General features: G+C 37.6%; 1 protein-coding gene across 3 annotated transcripts in view; it reads left to right on the forward strand.

Moving 5' to 3' along the window:
• The window catches only part of LOC119647199 (synaptotagmin 1-like), a 144,176-nt gene that overhangs the window by 860 nt on the left and 123,502 nt on the right, over window positions 1-19,814 (forward strand). The gene's annotated exons all lie outside the window — the stretch shown is intronic.

Genomic DNA, 19,814 nt, shown 5'->3' on the forward strand with positions numbered 1-19,814 from the left:
GTGAAAATTTGAGAGAGCCTACGAACAGCACTTTCGGCTGCAGTTTTTGTCATTGTTTTAATTCGATTGGGCAGTAATTTGTAGTAAACACCTAATAACCACATTTTTAGACAACACCACCATCAACATGCCCAATCTATGTCTCCTGATTAGCTAGTCATTTGTTTAATATCCTGTGGATAATATAAAAGATAATCTTTATGGATTAGGCAACAACGACATGTTGCGGCCAAATTATATTCGAGGAACACCCCGGGGGAGCCGTTAAAGGGCAGTCAAGGAGTCATATGCCAGGAAGACGAAAATGAAATTAGAGATGTTGGCTCTTTTCGGCTGGCGTAGGCGAGTTTTCCATTCTGCCATTCTGCATGCTGTCGGCTGTCGGGATGTCAATGATGAACTTCTGCGCAGAACTACGGTACATACTGTTAGATACGCTGATGGCAGAGAGCAAGGCTGCTGGTTGCTGATTCCGATACTAACGCTGTTGTAGGAGCACGTCACAATCCACCCATTACATGCCCTTCCATTCTTTTCCATTAGGAACGCGCACTGTGAAGGTTTTCCACTGTCTGTGTGAATATAACCATGAATCAGATGGTCAATTGACGCATTTTGCGCGGATCAGTTATACAAATAAGCTGGCGGATGTGCTTTTAATCTGGTGATATATGAATGATGTCGAAACACCCCTGCTTGTAAATTGTATTAACAGCAAGCAAGAGATTTTGCATAATTTATCACTTAATGGCAGAGGACGTAAACAGAATGATATTTTTTCTTTTGTGGTTTCAATTTGCGCATCTAACGATTCCAATCGGCATTTCGACGTCATCTTCAAGGCTCTTTTCTTGCCCCTTGGACCATATCCAAAAATAATGGGGGCATTGATTGTATAACAGTTGTAACCTCTGACAAACAGCTTCCAATGAATCAAATTCCCATCATCTGCTAACATCGCAAGAGATTTCAGCTTCCAAAATGTTTGTGGCAGTTACAAACTAACAAAACTTCCTCAAACATGAACTTTCCCATTTTCATATCATGCAAAACTTTTTCTTTTAGCCCAATGGCGAAAACAAAAGTAAGGAAGAATCAAATCGATGAATAAATGAAATTATATTTGAGGCATAGCAAGGAAATGTTGATTGATTACACCCGCTCTTACAAATTCAGGCGAACGTTCCAATTGGGGACAGAAACTTTCTTCGACGAGAACTGCTTTCCTATATATTTGAATTATTCAATCAATAATTAACTGTCAATTTTAATTACATAGGGTTGAAGTTTTACATAATTCATTTGAAGAGAAGAGAGAATGCACTTTCAGTTATAATTAGGCAAATGGATTCAAACAAAAGCACTATAAAATTTTGATCAATTCTAGAATCGACCCTATAGGCTCTCTCTTTCTGCATACGTCTTTGAATTTCCCTTTGAATATCCTTCCCGGTACTCAAATTCCAATGTCTTCATTCATTAGATCTGCGGACCTAATTGTACAGTTTGCGATCTGATGATTTGAGTTTTCATAATCGAATGCTCTTGCTCCAATCATTGTTCTCAGCATCTTCGCTCGAGAGAAAAACCCATCAGATACTTACGGGCAACCCTAAATTTGCCTGAATGACGTAACAATTTTTCACTCCAGGCTCAACTTTCTCCAATGTGTCCAGCTAGTGATATTCTTCTCATATATGTAGGCTGTAATTTTCGTTTTTTTCATTCATCCTTCAGTTTCATTTGTAGCCTTATAATTTTGGTGAAGTTCCTTTTCTAATGAAGCGCCTTACTCCATCATCCTACCTCAATATTTGACATGAATTATACAACGCAATTGTGCACTCATTGCCAGTTTCCGAAAATGTGGTTCAATTCCCGTCAGATCTTCCCGACAGGCCTACATTTTTGCTTCACTCTTCTGGCCGTAAGTTTCTAGGATGACCCACTGCATGTCGTAACCAGCATAGTATCGGTGACAAAAAGTAGCCCTATCGAGATATACCTTAAGTTTCAAATTTTTCTTTAAGTTTTAATTGTAATAGCTATTCTCATCATCATCAATTGCACGACAGATAAAATCGGCCTCCAGAATACGTTGCCTCTAAAAACCTCGGCTTTCTAAGGGTGCCTTACAATCGCTAAATTTTAACGGCGATCTGGTATAGTCGTATATCATGCTCATCCGAATTTTTGTAGTTTTCCTTGTGATCAACCCTGCGTTGTACTTGATTTGATTCTCCAGTATAATCCTTTCCGTATTGGACCAAGTATGCGTAGGTGGACTCAGCTTCGACTCCGATCCTTTTGCCAAGAACCTCGTTTCATAGCCATGATCCACACTTCCTAGCCAAACACTAACATAGATCTGATGATGGTCCTGTGTTTGTGGAATTGTACCTTTTCAGAGTAACAGAACAGGGAGGACCATATGAAAACTCTTATTTACTTTCTCATTTGCCTCTGAAATTCGTGGGCTTCATTATCGCCAGGTGTGCTTCGAACAATTTAAAACTAATAGTACTTCCGAGTTTACGATTTAGAAAAGTTCCTTCAACGTCAGGTATTGAGAGCACCATAATGTTAATAACATTTGCATTTGCTATTTTATGCTAAACTCTTCCAAAGTTATATCGAGGAAGGTAGGAGCCAGATTGTTTCATTGCTTCTCTTCCGGGCTTGAGGAACTCAAATCTCCCTGGATGTCGACCAACAACTCTAAGTTGTCCATGGTCAGTTTCGCCATTCGTACCAGTTTCAGTGGGATTTCGAAGTGAAATATTATTTTTGCTATCATAATGCTGCTTGCACAATCAACTTGCATAGAATGGCTGTTAAGTATGCTCAGTCTTTTTTAAATAGTTTCATCGTTATCCCATAGGCAACAGGAATTGGGTCACCACTCTGTTCGTGTAGGACTGTTTCAACTTCATTAAAAAATGATGGTCATGAACGAACTTGCCGGTCCCAATACATATTGTAAGCAGACTATCAAGTACTGCCTCCGGCTCATACCAGTAAACCGGACATATTCCCATAATCAGCCCATCCTTTTATGTAAGCTTTCGATGAATAACCTTACGCACAACATTATGCCGGTTGGTCTACTGCGCCACGAGTGTGCAGCTAGAAATTCTGCAATGGTCGTTCTCTATTCACCCTTTCATTATGATCTTTTTATAAGCTCGGATGGCTACCACGCCCCTCTGAATGGCACACATAAATCCCTCCGTCTCAGCAAAAAGTTCCCCAACACACAGCCATCTGTTCGACAAAAGCAAATCGACAATTCATTGCTTTCAGCTTTCTTTCATCGATCCACTCCTGGTCTGACTTCACCCCACCCAGAGGATTGAAAGAACGATCCTTCAAATTAAGTGGAATCAGCCCACACAGTCTGTCTTATAAACAGCCGCATGCAAGGGACTCGCATGCTTTTTGCTGTAAAAATAAGCGAACAGCGAAGACACTTGGTATTGATGTTGTACGCTACGTCAACCACGTTCTACCTGCGATGACACGAAGTAGGTTAACCACTTCACGGCAGAGTTTGGATAATGTACTCAGAATTTGGACATAATAGTCCATATCTCCCTCTTGACGTTTTCTAGATCGGTTTTCGTCCACGGCAATATTCTAGACTTCTAACGGGGCCGTCAGCACCAGCAGACTCAACGAATCCCTCTGGAAGATGCCCCCTCGTATATGGATAGGCTCTAAGATATTAGAGCCCCAGGTGAGTGCGCTGATAAGGTGGTATGCCACCTTGCCTTGGCTTAGTCGTTGTAGTTACTAAAGAGACTTTTTGGCCTCTTTTTGGTTGTCGTACAACTACCGAGTTGATAATGAGTTGCTTTTTGCAAATTCTTCTGCTCCTCGGACAGAATGTTATTGATCTTCCGCTAATAACGCACGTTATGAATTTGAAAACGGTTGGTAAGCAAATAATCGACCTTGTTCTGTAGGGTCTTGCGCCATGTCTGCTTTAGAAACAATGTGGATAATTCCCAAAGTAAACCCTCTGCACTTAATTCTTCACCCGTCCGCTGACATTGTCAGAGCTGATTTGAATCAGCATAGCAATGTCCTGCCTTAGTGAGTCCGCCTACGTTCCGGACGAATTTTCTATGCTGGATCTCTTCACTCACATAAACCAATAACATTAAATCGAATATTCTGACCGTGCAATCTGACAACCACAACTGCACCAGAATGCGCAAATGATTGTAGTTGCCGTAGCTACATGTCAGCACGCAGCCGAGATGCAATTTGATCATTGATTTGAGATAGAATTCTCGGAGTTACTGGAGATGCATAGAGCCTGGGAATGCCTGGTCTATGGAAAGGATCTATTGCTGAAAATTCTATTCATGCTCATTTGAATTCATCCCGAACCTCAGCGGAGACTTCAACTGGACGGTGAAGAAGAATGCTTCGGCGAGTTCTGAAAATGTTGCCAACAGTGTGGCCTGGTTTCCGCTATGACCTCAAGTCAAACAGGTTCAGTGATGATGGTTTGTTTCACTGATAGTAATAAAGCGGTACTAGTCTGTCACTGACTGCACCGTCAAGTAAGTGAATTGCGGAAAACGCTCGACGGATCTTTGGTACAACAAGAGAAGGTACGCCGTTATTTTGTAGTAGGAGCGGATGGTAAAGAGGTTCATTTCCTTAGTTCACTTCATCCACTGCCTATTGGAACCTGCTGAAGTGGTCACCACAGATTGTGACGAAACAGCTGCTGCAGGTGGAGCCATGCTCTTAGTTATCATGGCACCTAGACGCCGTGCTGTTGATTATGGGAGCCCGACCCACATTTTTGGATTTGCATTTTATCTCTAACTGCCAGGTGTGGTGATAGCTTCCTCAATGAGTAATCTGCAAGACTACAAAGTTCCTGCAGGTACCTCATCTACCTCCTGAGACCCTGCGGAGGCTTGCAGCCATTCAAACTAAAGCCATATATCCCTCCTCCTTTCACAACCGGACTTGGGACCGGCTATGACGGAGTTATTCTTATATCTTCATCGTCATTATTATTATATCTTTGTCGCTTTCATCTGCACATTTTATTTGCAAATCTTATTTCTCTTTTCTCACTTAGGCTGGTCGTTCTTTATTATTTGGAGCAACTTCTGCTCGCCTCACCAGCGTAATAATGTCCGTTGTGGTATACTCGAGAAGATTTTTTTACCGCGTGAGAGTATAAAATCATTATATCATAATAATAAAAGCTTTCATTTTCTTATGGTTGTTGATCCGCTCTTAAATTCCCGTAGCATGCTATGTCTTATGATGGTCTCTCGGAACGTATCCTACAACTTCACTTACAACCCAGAGAAAAAAACACTTTTCATGGCAATTATCCAGCAGACTATTAAAGATATCTGCTATCTGGTTTGAAAGGTGTTTTCCTTACTGGTGAACAATAGTTTGGTTATAATGATGTTTAAATTGCTGGATCGAAATGTTCCACCCGTGTGAATGAGTGCAGACGTAATATACAAGGGACCACTAAGTGATTACTTTTTTTGAAAATCGATATCAATGTCTTCTTGTTGCGCACATCCGCAAGATAATCCCTAAAGCTATAGCTGACAACCTACGCTGCCAGTCAGTTGAAATCTTGTTCTGTGTCGGAATTTACATTGGTACATAGCATCTCACTGTTGACATACTCCTTTTTCTTGACGGGATTTTCTCTATGGAATCGATTGACAAATAATTATGACTTGCAGGTTCCGTTTTTCTTCTTTAGCTTTTGTCCCGTTCAGGGGTTAGCTCGTCCTGATCCTCCTCCTGAATACAGTCATAACCAGTCAGGTCACCATCCAAGGTCATAACCGGGAATTTCGTCTTTATCCCAGGTATTGATAATATTTCATTAACGAACAGGATATAAAAACTTGTATACTGCTATCAGGCAGCCCAATTATTTCCCTTCGATATATGCTTCTTTTAAAATTTTACTAATTCTGGCTTGTACTGTCAGCACCATAATTTAATGAGCCATAGCATTTTTCTTCAAATACTACTACTATTAAACTTAAAAATTATCTAGATTCTAAATATCTTCCTTTCGGTTTTACATATCTTTTTTCTAGAAAATAATAATGCCATAAGTAAACTCGTATTAAAAAAAAAGAGACATTATACGCTTACAGAGCCTTGACTAGATATCTAAATGACTCAAAAACCAAAGAAACTTTATAAGGTTAATAAGTAAGAATGACGCAAATATCAGGGAGGATCTTTAGGAAACAGAACGACGAGCTAGCTAAAGAATCCTTCATAAAATCCCACGTAGTTAGTTGCATATAAATTGAGTGCTTCGTTAATATGGAACGAAAAACTAAAAGCTTTCCTGATTCCATGCCCGCAACGACCGCTATCTCTCCTTGCTCACAGGAAATTCGTATATTATTTCCGAACCATTTATAGGACAGCTTCTGCTCACTAAAGTTTCTGAACTCCCCAATTCCTCTAACTCAAATTACCTCGGCATCCATTAATGACGGAGTGGTTGCCATCCAGTAGGAAATCATTAAAGCTACCTAGAAACTAAGCAACAATAAAGAACTTTCTTTGTGAAGCAATTTTGTTATTCAATTACTAAATGCTCTGCATATAATTTAACAAAAACAGTCTGTACGGAATATCTTTCTGCCTTTATGAAATCTATGTAATACCAATAAGATACTTTTCATTAAATATATTTACATATCTTATGCTTCAGCGATTTCTCGTTAAGTTCTCTTGATGGTCGACAGAGAGAACGCTTTTTGGGAGCGAGTTACTTTTTTACTTTTTAAGTACTAGCTTGGCCTCGCATTTACTAGCACATAATGTGTGCTCTGCATAAGGTGGTATATCCACCTTAAAATAGAACCGCCCTTTCATAGACGATGATATTAGACGCTTTGTTTTCAAAATCTCTTTTCTTGACAGGGCCTCTAGAAAACACAAATGTAGTCGCCTGTAGATGTTGTTTCAATGATGTCTCAATTTTTCTGCCTCAAATTCTCTCAAATTGAAAGTAGGTATGTCTCCATGAAATCCGCCTTCTAACTAGTCCCAGTCCATTGACATCGCATTTCACCATATTTGCGGCCCTCAACTAGAGTCATTTTGCTCGAAGTGCAATTTGATAACACAGGGGTAGATAAGAAAGAAAGTCGTCAATACAACCCGCATACATTTCAAAGCTAAAACAATTTCGTGTACGCATCTTAAGAAGAAAGAAACATCTCAGTCTGAGCTTGTGAATTCAAGATTTACATATATCCTACCTCTCAATGCTCCAAACCCAACCCGAGCTATTAAGATTACTATTTATCAAAAATTCCATTTTAAATTTAGCTGTGACTATAATATTGAGCACTGTCGCGGACGTGGGGCCTAACCAGGTACAAAGTTGAAAAACTGATGTTATTTTTACCCAGAAATTTTCACATTCGCAAAATTGATCGATTTAATAACTCAAGTTTGGTGGCACTGTTATTGACTTTAGCTTTGTACAATGAAATTCATATTTCCCTGTGATAGGTAATAGACAATTCGATGAAGTCATTCTCTCTCTCAGTCTCTCATCTCCAGAGTATAACTTGTATTGACAGTGTATCCTACACCTGTTTATTAATTCACAAGATAGTTGAGTGCTAAAGTGTTAAAAGCTGATAAAAAATTGAGCCATAACCTTTCAATTGAATAACTTTCTGCTTCTGTGTAAATTATTAACTATTTAATGCCCACTGAACAGCCATATGAATCAATGTCATATAAGCTCAAGTTTCATAGTTTCTGTTCTCTATAACCACGTCTTCAACGACGCCGAAACTCACTGATGCCGACAGTATAACCATTAGTTAGTAAGGTTACTCACCTCTTTGCTGATTTGGCTTTTGTCAGTTTTCCAACTATTTGTGGTGAGTCGTCCATATATATTCTACTTTTTAAATAACCCTATTTGTCAAAAGCTGTTAGATTCAGTAAATGCCAACTTTCACGGCATGGCATGAGATATAGAAGGTTAATCTGCTTTACTGAAAATCTATGCGAAATCACAGTTAGTCAGTTTAAATCACTTTCAAAAAAATAGCTCCTCATAATCCATGATGAAGCCATATGTAGTGCCAACTTTTATAGAATGGTGCCTAAGATCCACATCTACTAAGAAATTTAAATATTGCTTGCTGATGAAATCGAACAAACGAAATTGAACCTCAATTAATCCATAAATTGTTTTCATATCGTCCGATTCTTTGATTTAACTAAATGAATAACTACCAAAACATCGTATTACAGAATACTTAACATGCCAAGCAAGTTCTCTATGTAATTCAGGCAATTTCTTTGACAGGAGCGCGCCCTGCTGGTGGCTGCCAAATTGGACCCTAACTCAGTGGGATTCACAGAGGATCATGCAATTCTTTTCGGATCCATTCATTTGTTAGAGATTCCTTTGTTTCCAGAATCTAGCGTTCCTGCACTCTTTCTACAGCATAACATTTCCGTCATTCCCTTTATCCTAAATTATATTTCCCACCAAAATCCATGTTTAGTAAATTCTTTACATTATTTTGAAAATTTAACTACAAAATCGTTCCGAGCCATAAATCCAATAATCTTCATCGTTCCATAGAAATCATTTTCATTTTCTTTGCCACTGTTAGTCTGCTATTGTTGGCATTATGGTCAACTGTATGTATAACAGAAACATTGGGTAGCAAAATGTAGCTCCCACATATAATAATCGCCAATTTGGACAAAAAATAATTTGGTGTAGAAGGTTGTCAGTAGTAACTTCCTACAAACTACAATTTTTATTTTCCTATGTAGATATATATTCCGGGAGCAACAAAGCTTTGTATTGATGAAAGGGGTAAGTTGTTCCCCCTACATAAAAAAATAAAAATTATAGTTTGGAGGAAGCTACTGGTCTATCAATTTTAGGCTAGACTATAAATAGCAGACAATATCTAATCACCCAAACTAATTTTCTATGAAGTAGATGACTAGTTAGCTGGTTGATAAAATTTGCTGTAGAATTATAAATGTACGAGTAATAGACGATTGTGAACTTCTGGTGTGAAAATTACAAATAGTCTTGAGTGTTACTATTCGTAACAAATCACTAACTTTCAGTGAAAGTGGTAAATCGAAAAAAGACAAGAAGATAACTTTAACAAGGTACCAAGTGGATTCCACTTCTCAAAGAAAATCCAACGTAATAGTGAAAAAGTCACAAATGCCCTACTCTTATCGTCGACGCCATAAAGAAAGATTCTATGAACAGCCCTGATAACCACAGCTTATAAAAGTCATTCGAGATAGTATCGTGCAGAACTTGGTAGAACAACAATAACACCATGTGGTATTAAGGCTGCCGAGTTAAAAAATCACAAAATGTTTACACTAGGCATGTTAACTTAAATTTGCCTGCGAATCCATATATTATACCTCTAAAGTACAGTTTTTATTATTATCATTTAGATATTAACAATAAATAGTTTTATATCTGCATATTAATAGTAGAATGACTCTCCATCTATTGAAAAAAAGGTTTAGGTAATCCGGCCCATTTTAAAATTCTATTTTGCTTTTTGATTGGAGTCACATTCAGCCAAATTTGATGCTTTTTAAGAAATTTAGTTACCTGAGATATCTAATAAAAGGTCTCGATTAGTACTTTACAGTTTTGAGATTAGCCGTAAAGGAAGAAATGCGAAATAATGGTGGTCATTTATTTCAAAGCACCATTCTCGGAAACTACCCAACTAACACATCTGAAAAAATCCTCGAATCCTCGGATTTCTTCCATACGAAATCTAGGCTTCAAAATACCCTCCATATCGACATCAACTGAAATAAAGTTAATAACAGTATGTTACTATATCTTGTAAATTCATCCTATGTAGAATCATAAAATTATGTTTTTACATCTATGGGCCATAATATAGTATATCACATTGCAGAGTTGAATGGAAATTCTACTTTTATTAACAAAGTCAGAGTACGGATGAAATTACAATAGATAGAAGAATGTTAAGAGGGGACGATAACCGATTACAGTTTCGTACCGGGGTCGGGGCAACTCATCACACGCTGCCTCACCCCTGCCCTGAAAGGAACTTGACCGAAGCGGTTCACAGGTGTTAGATGCTCCTTTTTATAATTTGCAAAATCCAACATCGGTGCGAATTATATTAATCGTAACTCCGCCCATACTTCTGACCAAAGCTTGACTATTCAAAATATCTGTTATCTGTTTAGAAAACTAGTTGCCCTACTGCTGAACGGCAGCCAGATTATAATAATGATGAAACTGCAAAGTTGAAATTCTCCTAAATCTACTGTTGATCACCATGTTTTCGACTTAATTGGCCATACGCTGCTCCAACTCTGTATCGAATGCTACCGTTGATACGTTCACTATTGACATCTTCCCTATTCTTGACCGGAATCTGGTAATCAATATCAATAATTATGCCTTGCCCTGCAGGTACCATTAATGTCAGTCGGATTAAACGCAGAATGGAGGGAAATACTCTCCAGAATCCCATCACCTTGCTTTCTATAATCTCAGTCCAGTTCAGTTCAGTCAACAGCGTCCTCCATATCGTTATCAGGGAACGAATATTCGATTCTTGTATTATAGCAAAAAGTCATAGCTGGTAATTCGATCATTATCCCACCCCGCAATCCAATTAAGAGCTTAGGAAATACACATAGTTAATCAGTCTGCTTTGGGCACATGTTTCTTTCAGAGTGTTCTTATTCCCAGTTTGTACTATCAGCACCATATTTGAATGAACCTCTCATTCTCGATTTTAAAATACTCACTTCAAAAGCATTAAAAATTATCTAGATCTCATAGACTGGGCTATCTCCCTTTCGGCGTCTGAATTAGACGACTCTGTATCTTCCTTCTTTAAAGTAATCTCCGCGGTCAGGAACACCACCGTTCCTGCTTGCCCAAACTTATTGGAGGACTATTTTCAGAAAAATATTTGCCGGCTAAAATCTCTGACCTCCTCAATTCCGATTTTACCAAGACGTTTTTTTTCGACGGAACGGTTTTTAATCAAGGGAAAATCATTAAAACTATTCAAGAGCCAATCAGAAGCTTTGTATCCAAACTCACTTCATGCGGCACTTCTTCAATCCTCACTTCAACCACAACACCCAGTTAATAATGGCCAGATTAGAAGATTTTGCGGAAAGAAGGTAATTATAACTAACTGGTACCACCTTAACAATATCGAATTGAATCGAATTGACGATATCAAATACTCCAGATTAGTTTTGGACAACATAATGCGTTTTATCTGCAGGATGGCAAAGTCTTATCTGTGGCTAGTAAGCAACTTAGATTCATGAGCAGCCAATCAGAAGAGTTGAAAAGTAGTTACATACCACGCTCGTGCAGTGTGGAACACAGTGTGTCATAAACTGCAACAGATTCAAAAACAATTTACGCTCATCGTTATAAGAGACCCCTTTAAACTGCTTAGTTTCACTTTTGTGATTCTTTCATCAGGAGGCTTATTATAATACTTTGCACCTGTTTCACTTTTGATATTATTAAGGGTGCAACTAATGACGATATTCCCTCCAATAAAACCTAAAATGAATATTTTTATTTGACGCCATTTCTGAGTTTTAGTTGGCTCAGGTTGGCCAAAGATACGGTTATTTCTAGATCCATAATCAGGTATAAAATCCCAAATATGTTTTGACTTTACTTACAAGCAGTAGTAAATAATTTTTGTTTTCATAAATATTTAATTGGCGCGTACAACTTAATTTTATAGAAAAGGTTTGTTCATAATAACTGCATTTCTGAAGTCAAAGCACCGCACATGTTATTGCCAATGTGGAACTTCACATGACTCAATTGAAATCTTATCAAAGGATTGATCTCATTGCACAAGAATGGGATTAGCTTACACCCGAACAGTCCCTCTCCAAAGTCTGATTTTTATCGAATTTTTCATAACAGCTCATCTATTTATTGTCTTTTAAGTTTCATATGTTTGACAGGTAGTTCCACCCTCTTTCATTAGCTAATAACTTGGCCTAGCATCCACTAGCATGAATATAAAAAATGTACTCATAAACCACTACTTTCATCTTAAAGGGGAGGGATGCTAGGGCCTTTTCCTTTTTCTAATGTCAGTCATCATATGGACGATGAGTTTAGATCCTTTAGCGCCAAAACTCCTTTGCATGTCTACCTTCTTTAAAAAGACGCATCACACCACTAGATTGCCTTACTAAACTCGCACATTAAAAATGCAGACGCGTCCAGGTATGGTTTCTATGTCACATAACGTATTCTGAATCATGTTGGTTTTTCTTAGTGGGCAACGAGTTTCAGGTATGTCCCTTGCAGATCACCCTTCTGGCCTGGCCCAATTGATTTACTTAAATCGTGTTTTGCCATCGTTTATTAATCGTACTCGCTGGGGCTCACTCGTGAGATTTATCAGAAATCGGTAACTAATATCTCTCAAACATATATTCTTTCAGCAAGTCTGTAAGGTTTTATATTAAATAAAACCTTATAAAAACAAAAATAAAATTTGTGAGGAAGGTAGGGAGTGCGGGGGGAAACTGCTGCCACTATATGATGGCTAGGCTCCGAAATACCCTCCATACCGATATCCTTCCAAATAAAGTTAATAATAGTATATAATATATATAATTTTTAGTGATTGGCTGCAAAACATTCCTTAATTCCATCCTAGCACCACGGAATTTGCAGTAATATAAGCTTTAACACAGAGGATGATCCTACTAAGTATGGCGGAGATCGCACTATTACTAACGAAGTTATAATATCATACTTCAAGTTGTCACTTCTTTGAAAATTCAAGACTATGCATGTCAATATCACCCGAAAGTAGATACTCTCACATAATATATGCATATATCACATGCTACGTACGAACGGGCCAAATGTACACTCAAATGTCTTTACATACGAAATACACAAAACCTTTCATACATGAAGCGTCCAGCTTCCAGTTTCCCGAATTGTTTCATCTCTATCCCAAAAAAATGTCACCGAATCCGTAATAAAAATTATAAAATAAATAATAAAATATTCTCATATCAATGGGATAGTTAAACTATCGAATTTTTTAATTATATCTGCATCTGCAACAGTCGCATGATATATTCTTCTGATAGCAAGCAATGTTAAGTCCTATATATTATAAGTTTTATCCGTAACTACATGTTTATATAATACCTTCTCTTCAATAATCGTGATTAGAAGGTTGCCAGTCATATAAAATTAATTGACGCCGCTGAGTTTTCAAATTAAAGTTTTGAACAAACATCTAAATTTGGATTTTCGATATCCTTAGTGAAATTCAGAAGGTTGTGTATACAACTTAACTTACAGCACTTATTATGCACTATTTCAATGCACTAAACAACCCTCGGCTATCAAGACTTCTATCATCACTATAATTTCCGACCAACAGGCAGAATGATAGCATTAAAGGTCGAGAAAATCAACCTAAGTTGATCGCCTCAGCATCTCTCTATCTTCATTACAAATAGCGCCCAACATGAGACCCAGCCAAAAATCAAGTTAAAAAATTGATGTCGTCTCTATTCAGACATTTAACAAGTCGGGAAACCAGAAGCTGGGTATGAAAGGTTTTCTTTGATTCTTCTGTATGCAGTTAGCATATCTGACTACCCGCTTTAGTGTGATATTGATATTTAGTTGCAGTAAATTTACACGGTAAAGTCAACTTTGAGCTACTGTAACTTTGTTACTAATAGTATGATTTTGATCAAACTTGGGGATAATATGCTTCATATTATATTTTATACTACAGCTAACTTTTATAACTCTGGGATAAACTTAAGGGGGTTTTACTCAATTTCCCCGAAAAATATGGTAATATACTATTATTAACTTAATTTGAACAGATATCGATATGGAGAGTATTTTGAGGCCTGGGCAACATATAGAGGCAGCAGATTTTTCGGTTGGGTAGTTTCTGAGAATGGTTCCGTTAAAGAAATCATCACTTTCCACCCCTCCCACTCCCTACCATTCTAACAAATCTCAAAACTAATACCGACTTCAAAAAGTACTAATCAAGACCTTTCATGTGATACTCCACATGACTATATTCGGTGAAAAAAATGTTAACACCCTCCCTCCCTAAATCTCAACGTAGAAGGATATTACTCAATCATGTCTGCGGGTCCACAGTTCCCACCTTCTCACCAAATCTTGTGTAAATTGGTATAGCCGTTTCTGAGAAAAGTGCGTGTGACAGACAGACAGACAAACATTGAACCGAATTTAATAAGGTTTTGTTTTGCAAACAAAACCTTAAAAATGAAATTTGAAGGCGGAACTTTCAAAGTTTCAATTTCGTAAATCTAACCCATTTAAAACGTCAGATAGAGCGCCATTGCATTGTTCATGAATTCACAGCGCTGGTGAGTACAACCTGGGTATGAAGTTGAAAACCACCCGCCTCTTGAACACGCTGGAACTGAAATCACGGGTGGAGGATTTTACTTACATATGGCAGTTTTCAACCAATTCGGGTAGTTTATCATTAGTACTTCCTAAAAACTAATAAAAAATCTGGTCATAACCGTTCAATTGAACAACTTCGTGTTCCCACAAAATGTCACAATTTACGATTTACATCATTCTAGAAATGTACATCAAAGATGGTTCATGATAATGATATAAATCAATTGCTAAAACTATTTTTGAATTTCAAATCCTTGCTGTGCAGCCATATGGATCATTATTAAGTAATGTGAACGGTCATGGCCTGTGTTACCTATAACCAGGTCTTCACCGGCCCTGGAAAAGTCGCTAGAAACTCATAGATACCAGCAATATGACCATTAGTTACTGTGCTTACTCAGTCTATTTCTGATTTACCTTTTATCAGGTCCTTTCGTTCAGTGTTCAAATATTTGTGATGGCTCATCTAGATATACCTTATTTTTAAATCACCGTTCCAATCAAAGGTTATTAAGTCCAATTAATGCGTGTTAGCCGACTATAAAAGACAATGAACGGCGTCTTGTGATAATGGAGACGAAGATGTTGCGCTGGACTAGTGGGCTTGGCACGTTTTGACCACATCCGAAATTAGGATATCCGCGATCGATATGGACTTGAACCAATCGTGGAAAAATCACGAGAGAGCTATCCTTGATGGTATGGTCACTTAATTCGAGGTCGATGGTTAGCGACCTAAAGGCGGCCGAGACAAAGTTAGTTTGCTACGCTGGATGGGGATTTGAAAGACCAGGCTTTTGATAGAACCAAATGGCGAAACCGATCACAACGAGCCAATTTCGCATGTGAACGGGACAAAGGCTGAAGAAAAAGATGGCATATTACAGAATAGCTAACAATGGTAACAGGATATGGTATTAGTATAAATGCAATGAAATGTAATATTAATATAAAATACATCTAAAGTAATTTAAACTAATAAGCTTCCATTTAAAAGTACTGAGTAAATCAAACACGATACAAAAAGCCCGTTCTCAACATAATTCAGGCAATTTCTCCGACGGGAGTGCGGCATGTTTTCATGTGCGATGTGGCTGTCAAATTTGACATTAACTCAGTATAGTCTACAGAGGATCATCCAATTCCTTTTGGAAACATTCATTGGTTCGATTCGCCTTGTTTCCAGAGTACGACAACTAGTTCTCCTGCACTCTTTCTACAGAAAAGCATTTTCCACATTCCGTTTATCCTAAATTGCATCTTTTACCGAAATCCATGAACTGCAAATTTTTTTGTATTTGGTTTGAAAATTAAACTCCAAAATCGTTCCGAGTCTATTACCGCCATAAGTCCAATAATCCTCAACGTTCCATAGAAATCATTTTCATTTTCTTTGTTTTTGTTACTCTGCTATCGTTGGCGTTATGGTCAACTGTATACGTTGTCCTTTAGATATTAATATTTAATAGGCGAAAATTTTGAACGATCTATCTTTCTTTTTACTTGCCAAACTGGTGCTTTTCAATTTTTCAATAAATGTAGCCATGCAGGGTATGAAATGAATCGTCTCGACTAATACTTGGTAGTTTTGGCAGTTATAAAGGGGGGACGGGCGAACTGGAAAGTGGGTACTTATTTTGAAACGCTATTCTCCGAAACTACTCAGCCAAAACATCTGAAAAATTCCTCATGTACTTTTACAAAACATCTGGGCTTCAAAATGCCTTCAATACCGATACTTACTCAAGTAAAGTTAATACGGTTAAACGGTTTGTTATTATAACATATTTTGTAAATTTGAGCTCATCCAAAAATCATCAAATTTTGTAATAATATGGGTCGTGGATATATTGAACATCATATTGCAAAGTTTGGTAGAAATCGTACAATTATTAGCGAAGTCACAAGAAGTCAAAGTTGCCTATTACTGGTGAGATTACAGCACTTTGAAACGAAAACACAATTTAGAGGAAACTTTTCTCTTCAGTACCATTCTCAAATGTTCATTTTTCGAAATATCACCCACAGTAGATCTAGATCTAGGTCTAGAAATCTATCATAAGTGGTAAATTTTCCACTTATATTAGTCACGTAGTACTGGAGAGATTGTTTAATCTGACGGACTTCGATCGCTGACCATAATTCAAGTTCTCGCAGCACTACAGAGAATTAGCACTATGGGTTACTCGTGACATTCGATGAAACAAAACACCCAAAAGAATATTTTTATTTATTGTAATTGTAATAGCTAAAGACAAAAAAAAACTTTTGAAGGGATTCGATATATGAAAAATACAACGTAACAGCAGGTTGTAGAAATCCACACGGTCTTAGAGGTATGTGCAAGACGTTCACACTTTCCTCTATAAAAGGCAACGTGACGTTACGTGATAATTTCACTGAAATTGATATTTTATATAATCGGCTATGCAGTAGAATTAATTAGAAACCGGAATGTTTTCTCTTCAGGGTGTGTATGTACATCTAAGGTAGATGAAACAAGCAGAGAACTGAAACCGCACATCCATTCTTCTTGGAACTTCCTTCATTTATTGTTAATTGTTACACTTTATTGAACTTAATAATTTATCCAACTTAGTAAGTGAGAATGCTTTGGAAATGTTTGCCTCAAAAGCAATCGATTTTTTTCTAGTATTATTTATAAGATATCCTACGAAGCAGTTCATAGATAGAAGACCTGTTGAGAATGTGAAACGATTCGTTTGCGCTTTTTGTACGCTTTTATAACCTTCATGTACTGTCGTCACAGTATGGCAGTTTCCCATCCATGGCACTCCCAACACATGCCTTTTCCTTACACTACACTGAGTTTACCAAACACATACTCTAACTGGCAGTTGAACAAATAATATCTATAAAATTTACACGTAGTAATATAACATTTCATTAACCGTTGAAAGTACTCCAATGTGATGAGCAACATCTTCGTGAACTTTCTGGATACCAGGATGATATTATTTGCTTTTCGCCTCCCTTCAAAATATCACTTATGGGATGTTAAAGCAGATGGTTTTAGGAGCCAAGAAATATCATAAGATCGGGGAGCATAGGGAAGCTTTTAGATTTAATTGATTTTTAGAGGGACTTTTCGTAGATAGCAGATAGGGTGAACATTTCTTCTCCGAAAAAGAGCACCATATATCGATCAGTACGATATCAAGCGATTGGCCGCAATTGAACTTTTAAATTGCATTCTTCCCTATTAGGTAGAAGCATTACACTTTTCCGCAACAAAGTGTACTTGTATTTTCTTCACCTTTAATTCACAAACCCATGTACGCAAAGTTAATTAGAACCAGCAATGGAAATTTCTTCCAAAATGACAGCTCCAACTCAACAATGTCCCCAATATCCTTCACCCTCGAACGTAAGAATGTTCCACTCTGTCTCTGTTGAATATTCATGTTCAAAACAAAAGTCTACTTACCCTCCTGTTACAATAAAATGTTAAGTTGGTTGGCATTGTAAAGCCAAAAGCTTTTCTCGAAGAACGTCGACGTAGCCTTGGAGAAAAATTAAGGATGTATGCATATAAAAAAAAATATAAAAGATAGAAGTGTTCGTCAGGGTCGAAACGTAATGTCTAACAAAAGAGCTATCTTACGAGATGAAAGTCAATTTCGAAATTTATTATGGATTCAGTTGTGTCTAGAACTTTGGAAATGTGTGAATAAGTGCAAGTAAAGATACATCGTAGACGAGTCTACTGAAGGTCATTATGTAACAATGAATGCCAGGTTTATGAATTGGATTTCTTTGCTATATCCAAAGGTAAATTGCATAATGCTTGATTTGTCAATCAAGCAATTGACAAGAAAGGTGAATTCGATATTTTATTCAGATAATTAATTCGATAGCTCAAATACGATAAAATTAATGAACGTCACGAAAGACGCTCAGTTCTGGGCAGGTTATTGCCATTGCCTGAACCGAGCGATTTAAATATCTCCAGGGACGGATTACTGCCGTTGCCAGAACTCAGCGATTTAAATATCTCGAGTCAATGCTATCAGCCAATGGAGAACTGCGTAATGAAATTGCTTCACCCATTAACGCAACCCGGATGAAGTGGTATTCCACAACTGGTGTTCTTTGTGATCGTCGTACCAATTCACGTCCCAAGTCTGAAATTTACTGCAATGTCATCCGTCTACCGCTCTCTGTAGTTCTGAGTGTTGGCCGATTATAAAAGACAATGAACGGCGTCTTGTGGTAATGGGGACGAAGATATTGCATTGGACTGGTGGCGTGACACGTTTTGATCACGTCTGAAACGAGAATATCCGCGATCGATATGGGTTTGCACCGATCGTGGAAAAACTGCGAGTTTTGTGAATTTGCTGAATCCTGAAGATATCTTAGAGAGAATCTATTCTATATATATACTAATATATGTATATCAGTGCATCAGTAAGCTTTATGGGTTATTAAGAGCTGATATTGGTGGAGGTCCGCAGGGCAACGTCTCACTTTTACTTTCTTAGCTTTTTTCAGTTAATTGTATCTCTGGATACAAATCTCTCAGAAAGTGTCCAATTCTGACCTACATACATATATGTATGTTTTCAATGCGAGTGATAGCACAAAAATAATACATAGATGTCCCACAACGCGACAAATGAGAAATATTTGTTTCGTCAAGATGAACATAATATTATTAATATCTTCAATGAAGCACCATTTTCAATTTGCAGCTATGTACGAATAGAAAAACGTACATCAAAAGTACCTCATATAAGAAAAATATAAAATCCTCCAAACCTGAATCGTGCAAATAGTTTAATACAATAGGCCTACTATACGTCTGAACTACAGTTCCACCTTTAAAAGAAAGCTGTTTTTCGGCCTCTTTTATATTGAATGAATGTCAATTACCCCTTAGTGGGCCATAGCACGTCAACTACGCCTACGCCCCATTGATCGCGGTTCGTTCATCCGAGACAGTGTCAGACCAAGTTACGCCACTGCCATATCGCAGACAAGTGTTCACGAAGGCTTGGAGATTTTGGATATCAGTAGTGACCTTCCATGTGCGACTTCCATATAGCAATACGAAAAGGACATTAACACAGAAGAGTCTCAACTTGATCTTGGTGTTGAGATAACCGCATTTCCACAGAAGGCGACGAGAATGAATCTAGCGCTGTTATGGCGTAACACAGTCAGCAAAAACTACGTCCTATTAGATGCACACTGATCAACGACTCTCTGCTCTAAGTGAAATTTCGCGGTGTTTCTGACGATTAAATTATTTGAAATAATTAAGACTAATTAAGCT

Source organism: Hermetia illucens, chromosome 1, assembly GCF_905115235.1.
Source record: "Hermetia illucens chromosome 1, iHerIll2.2.curated.20191125, whole genome shotgun sequence".
NCBI classification, from domain to species: Eukaryota; Metazoa; Arthropoda; class Insecta; order Diptera; family Stratiomyidae; genus Hermetia; species Hermetia illucens.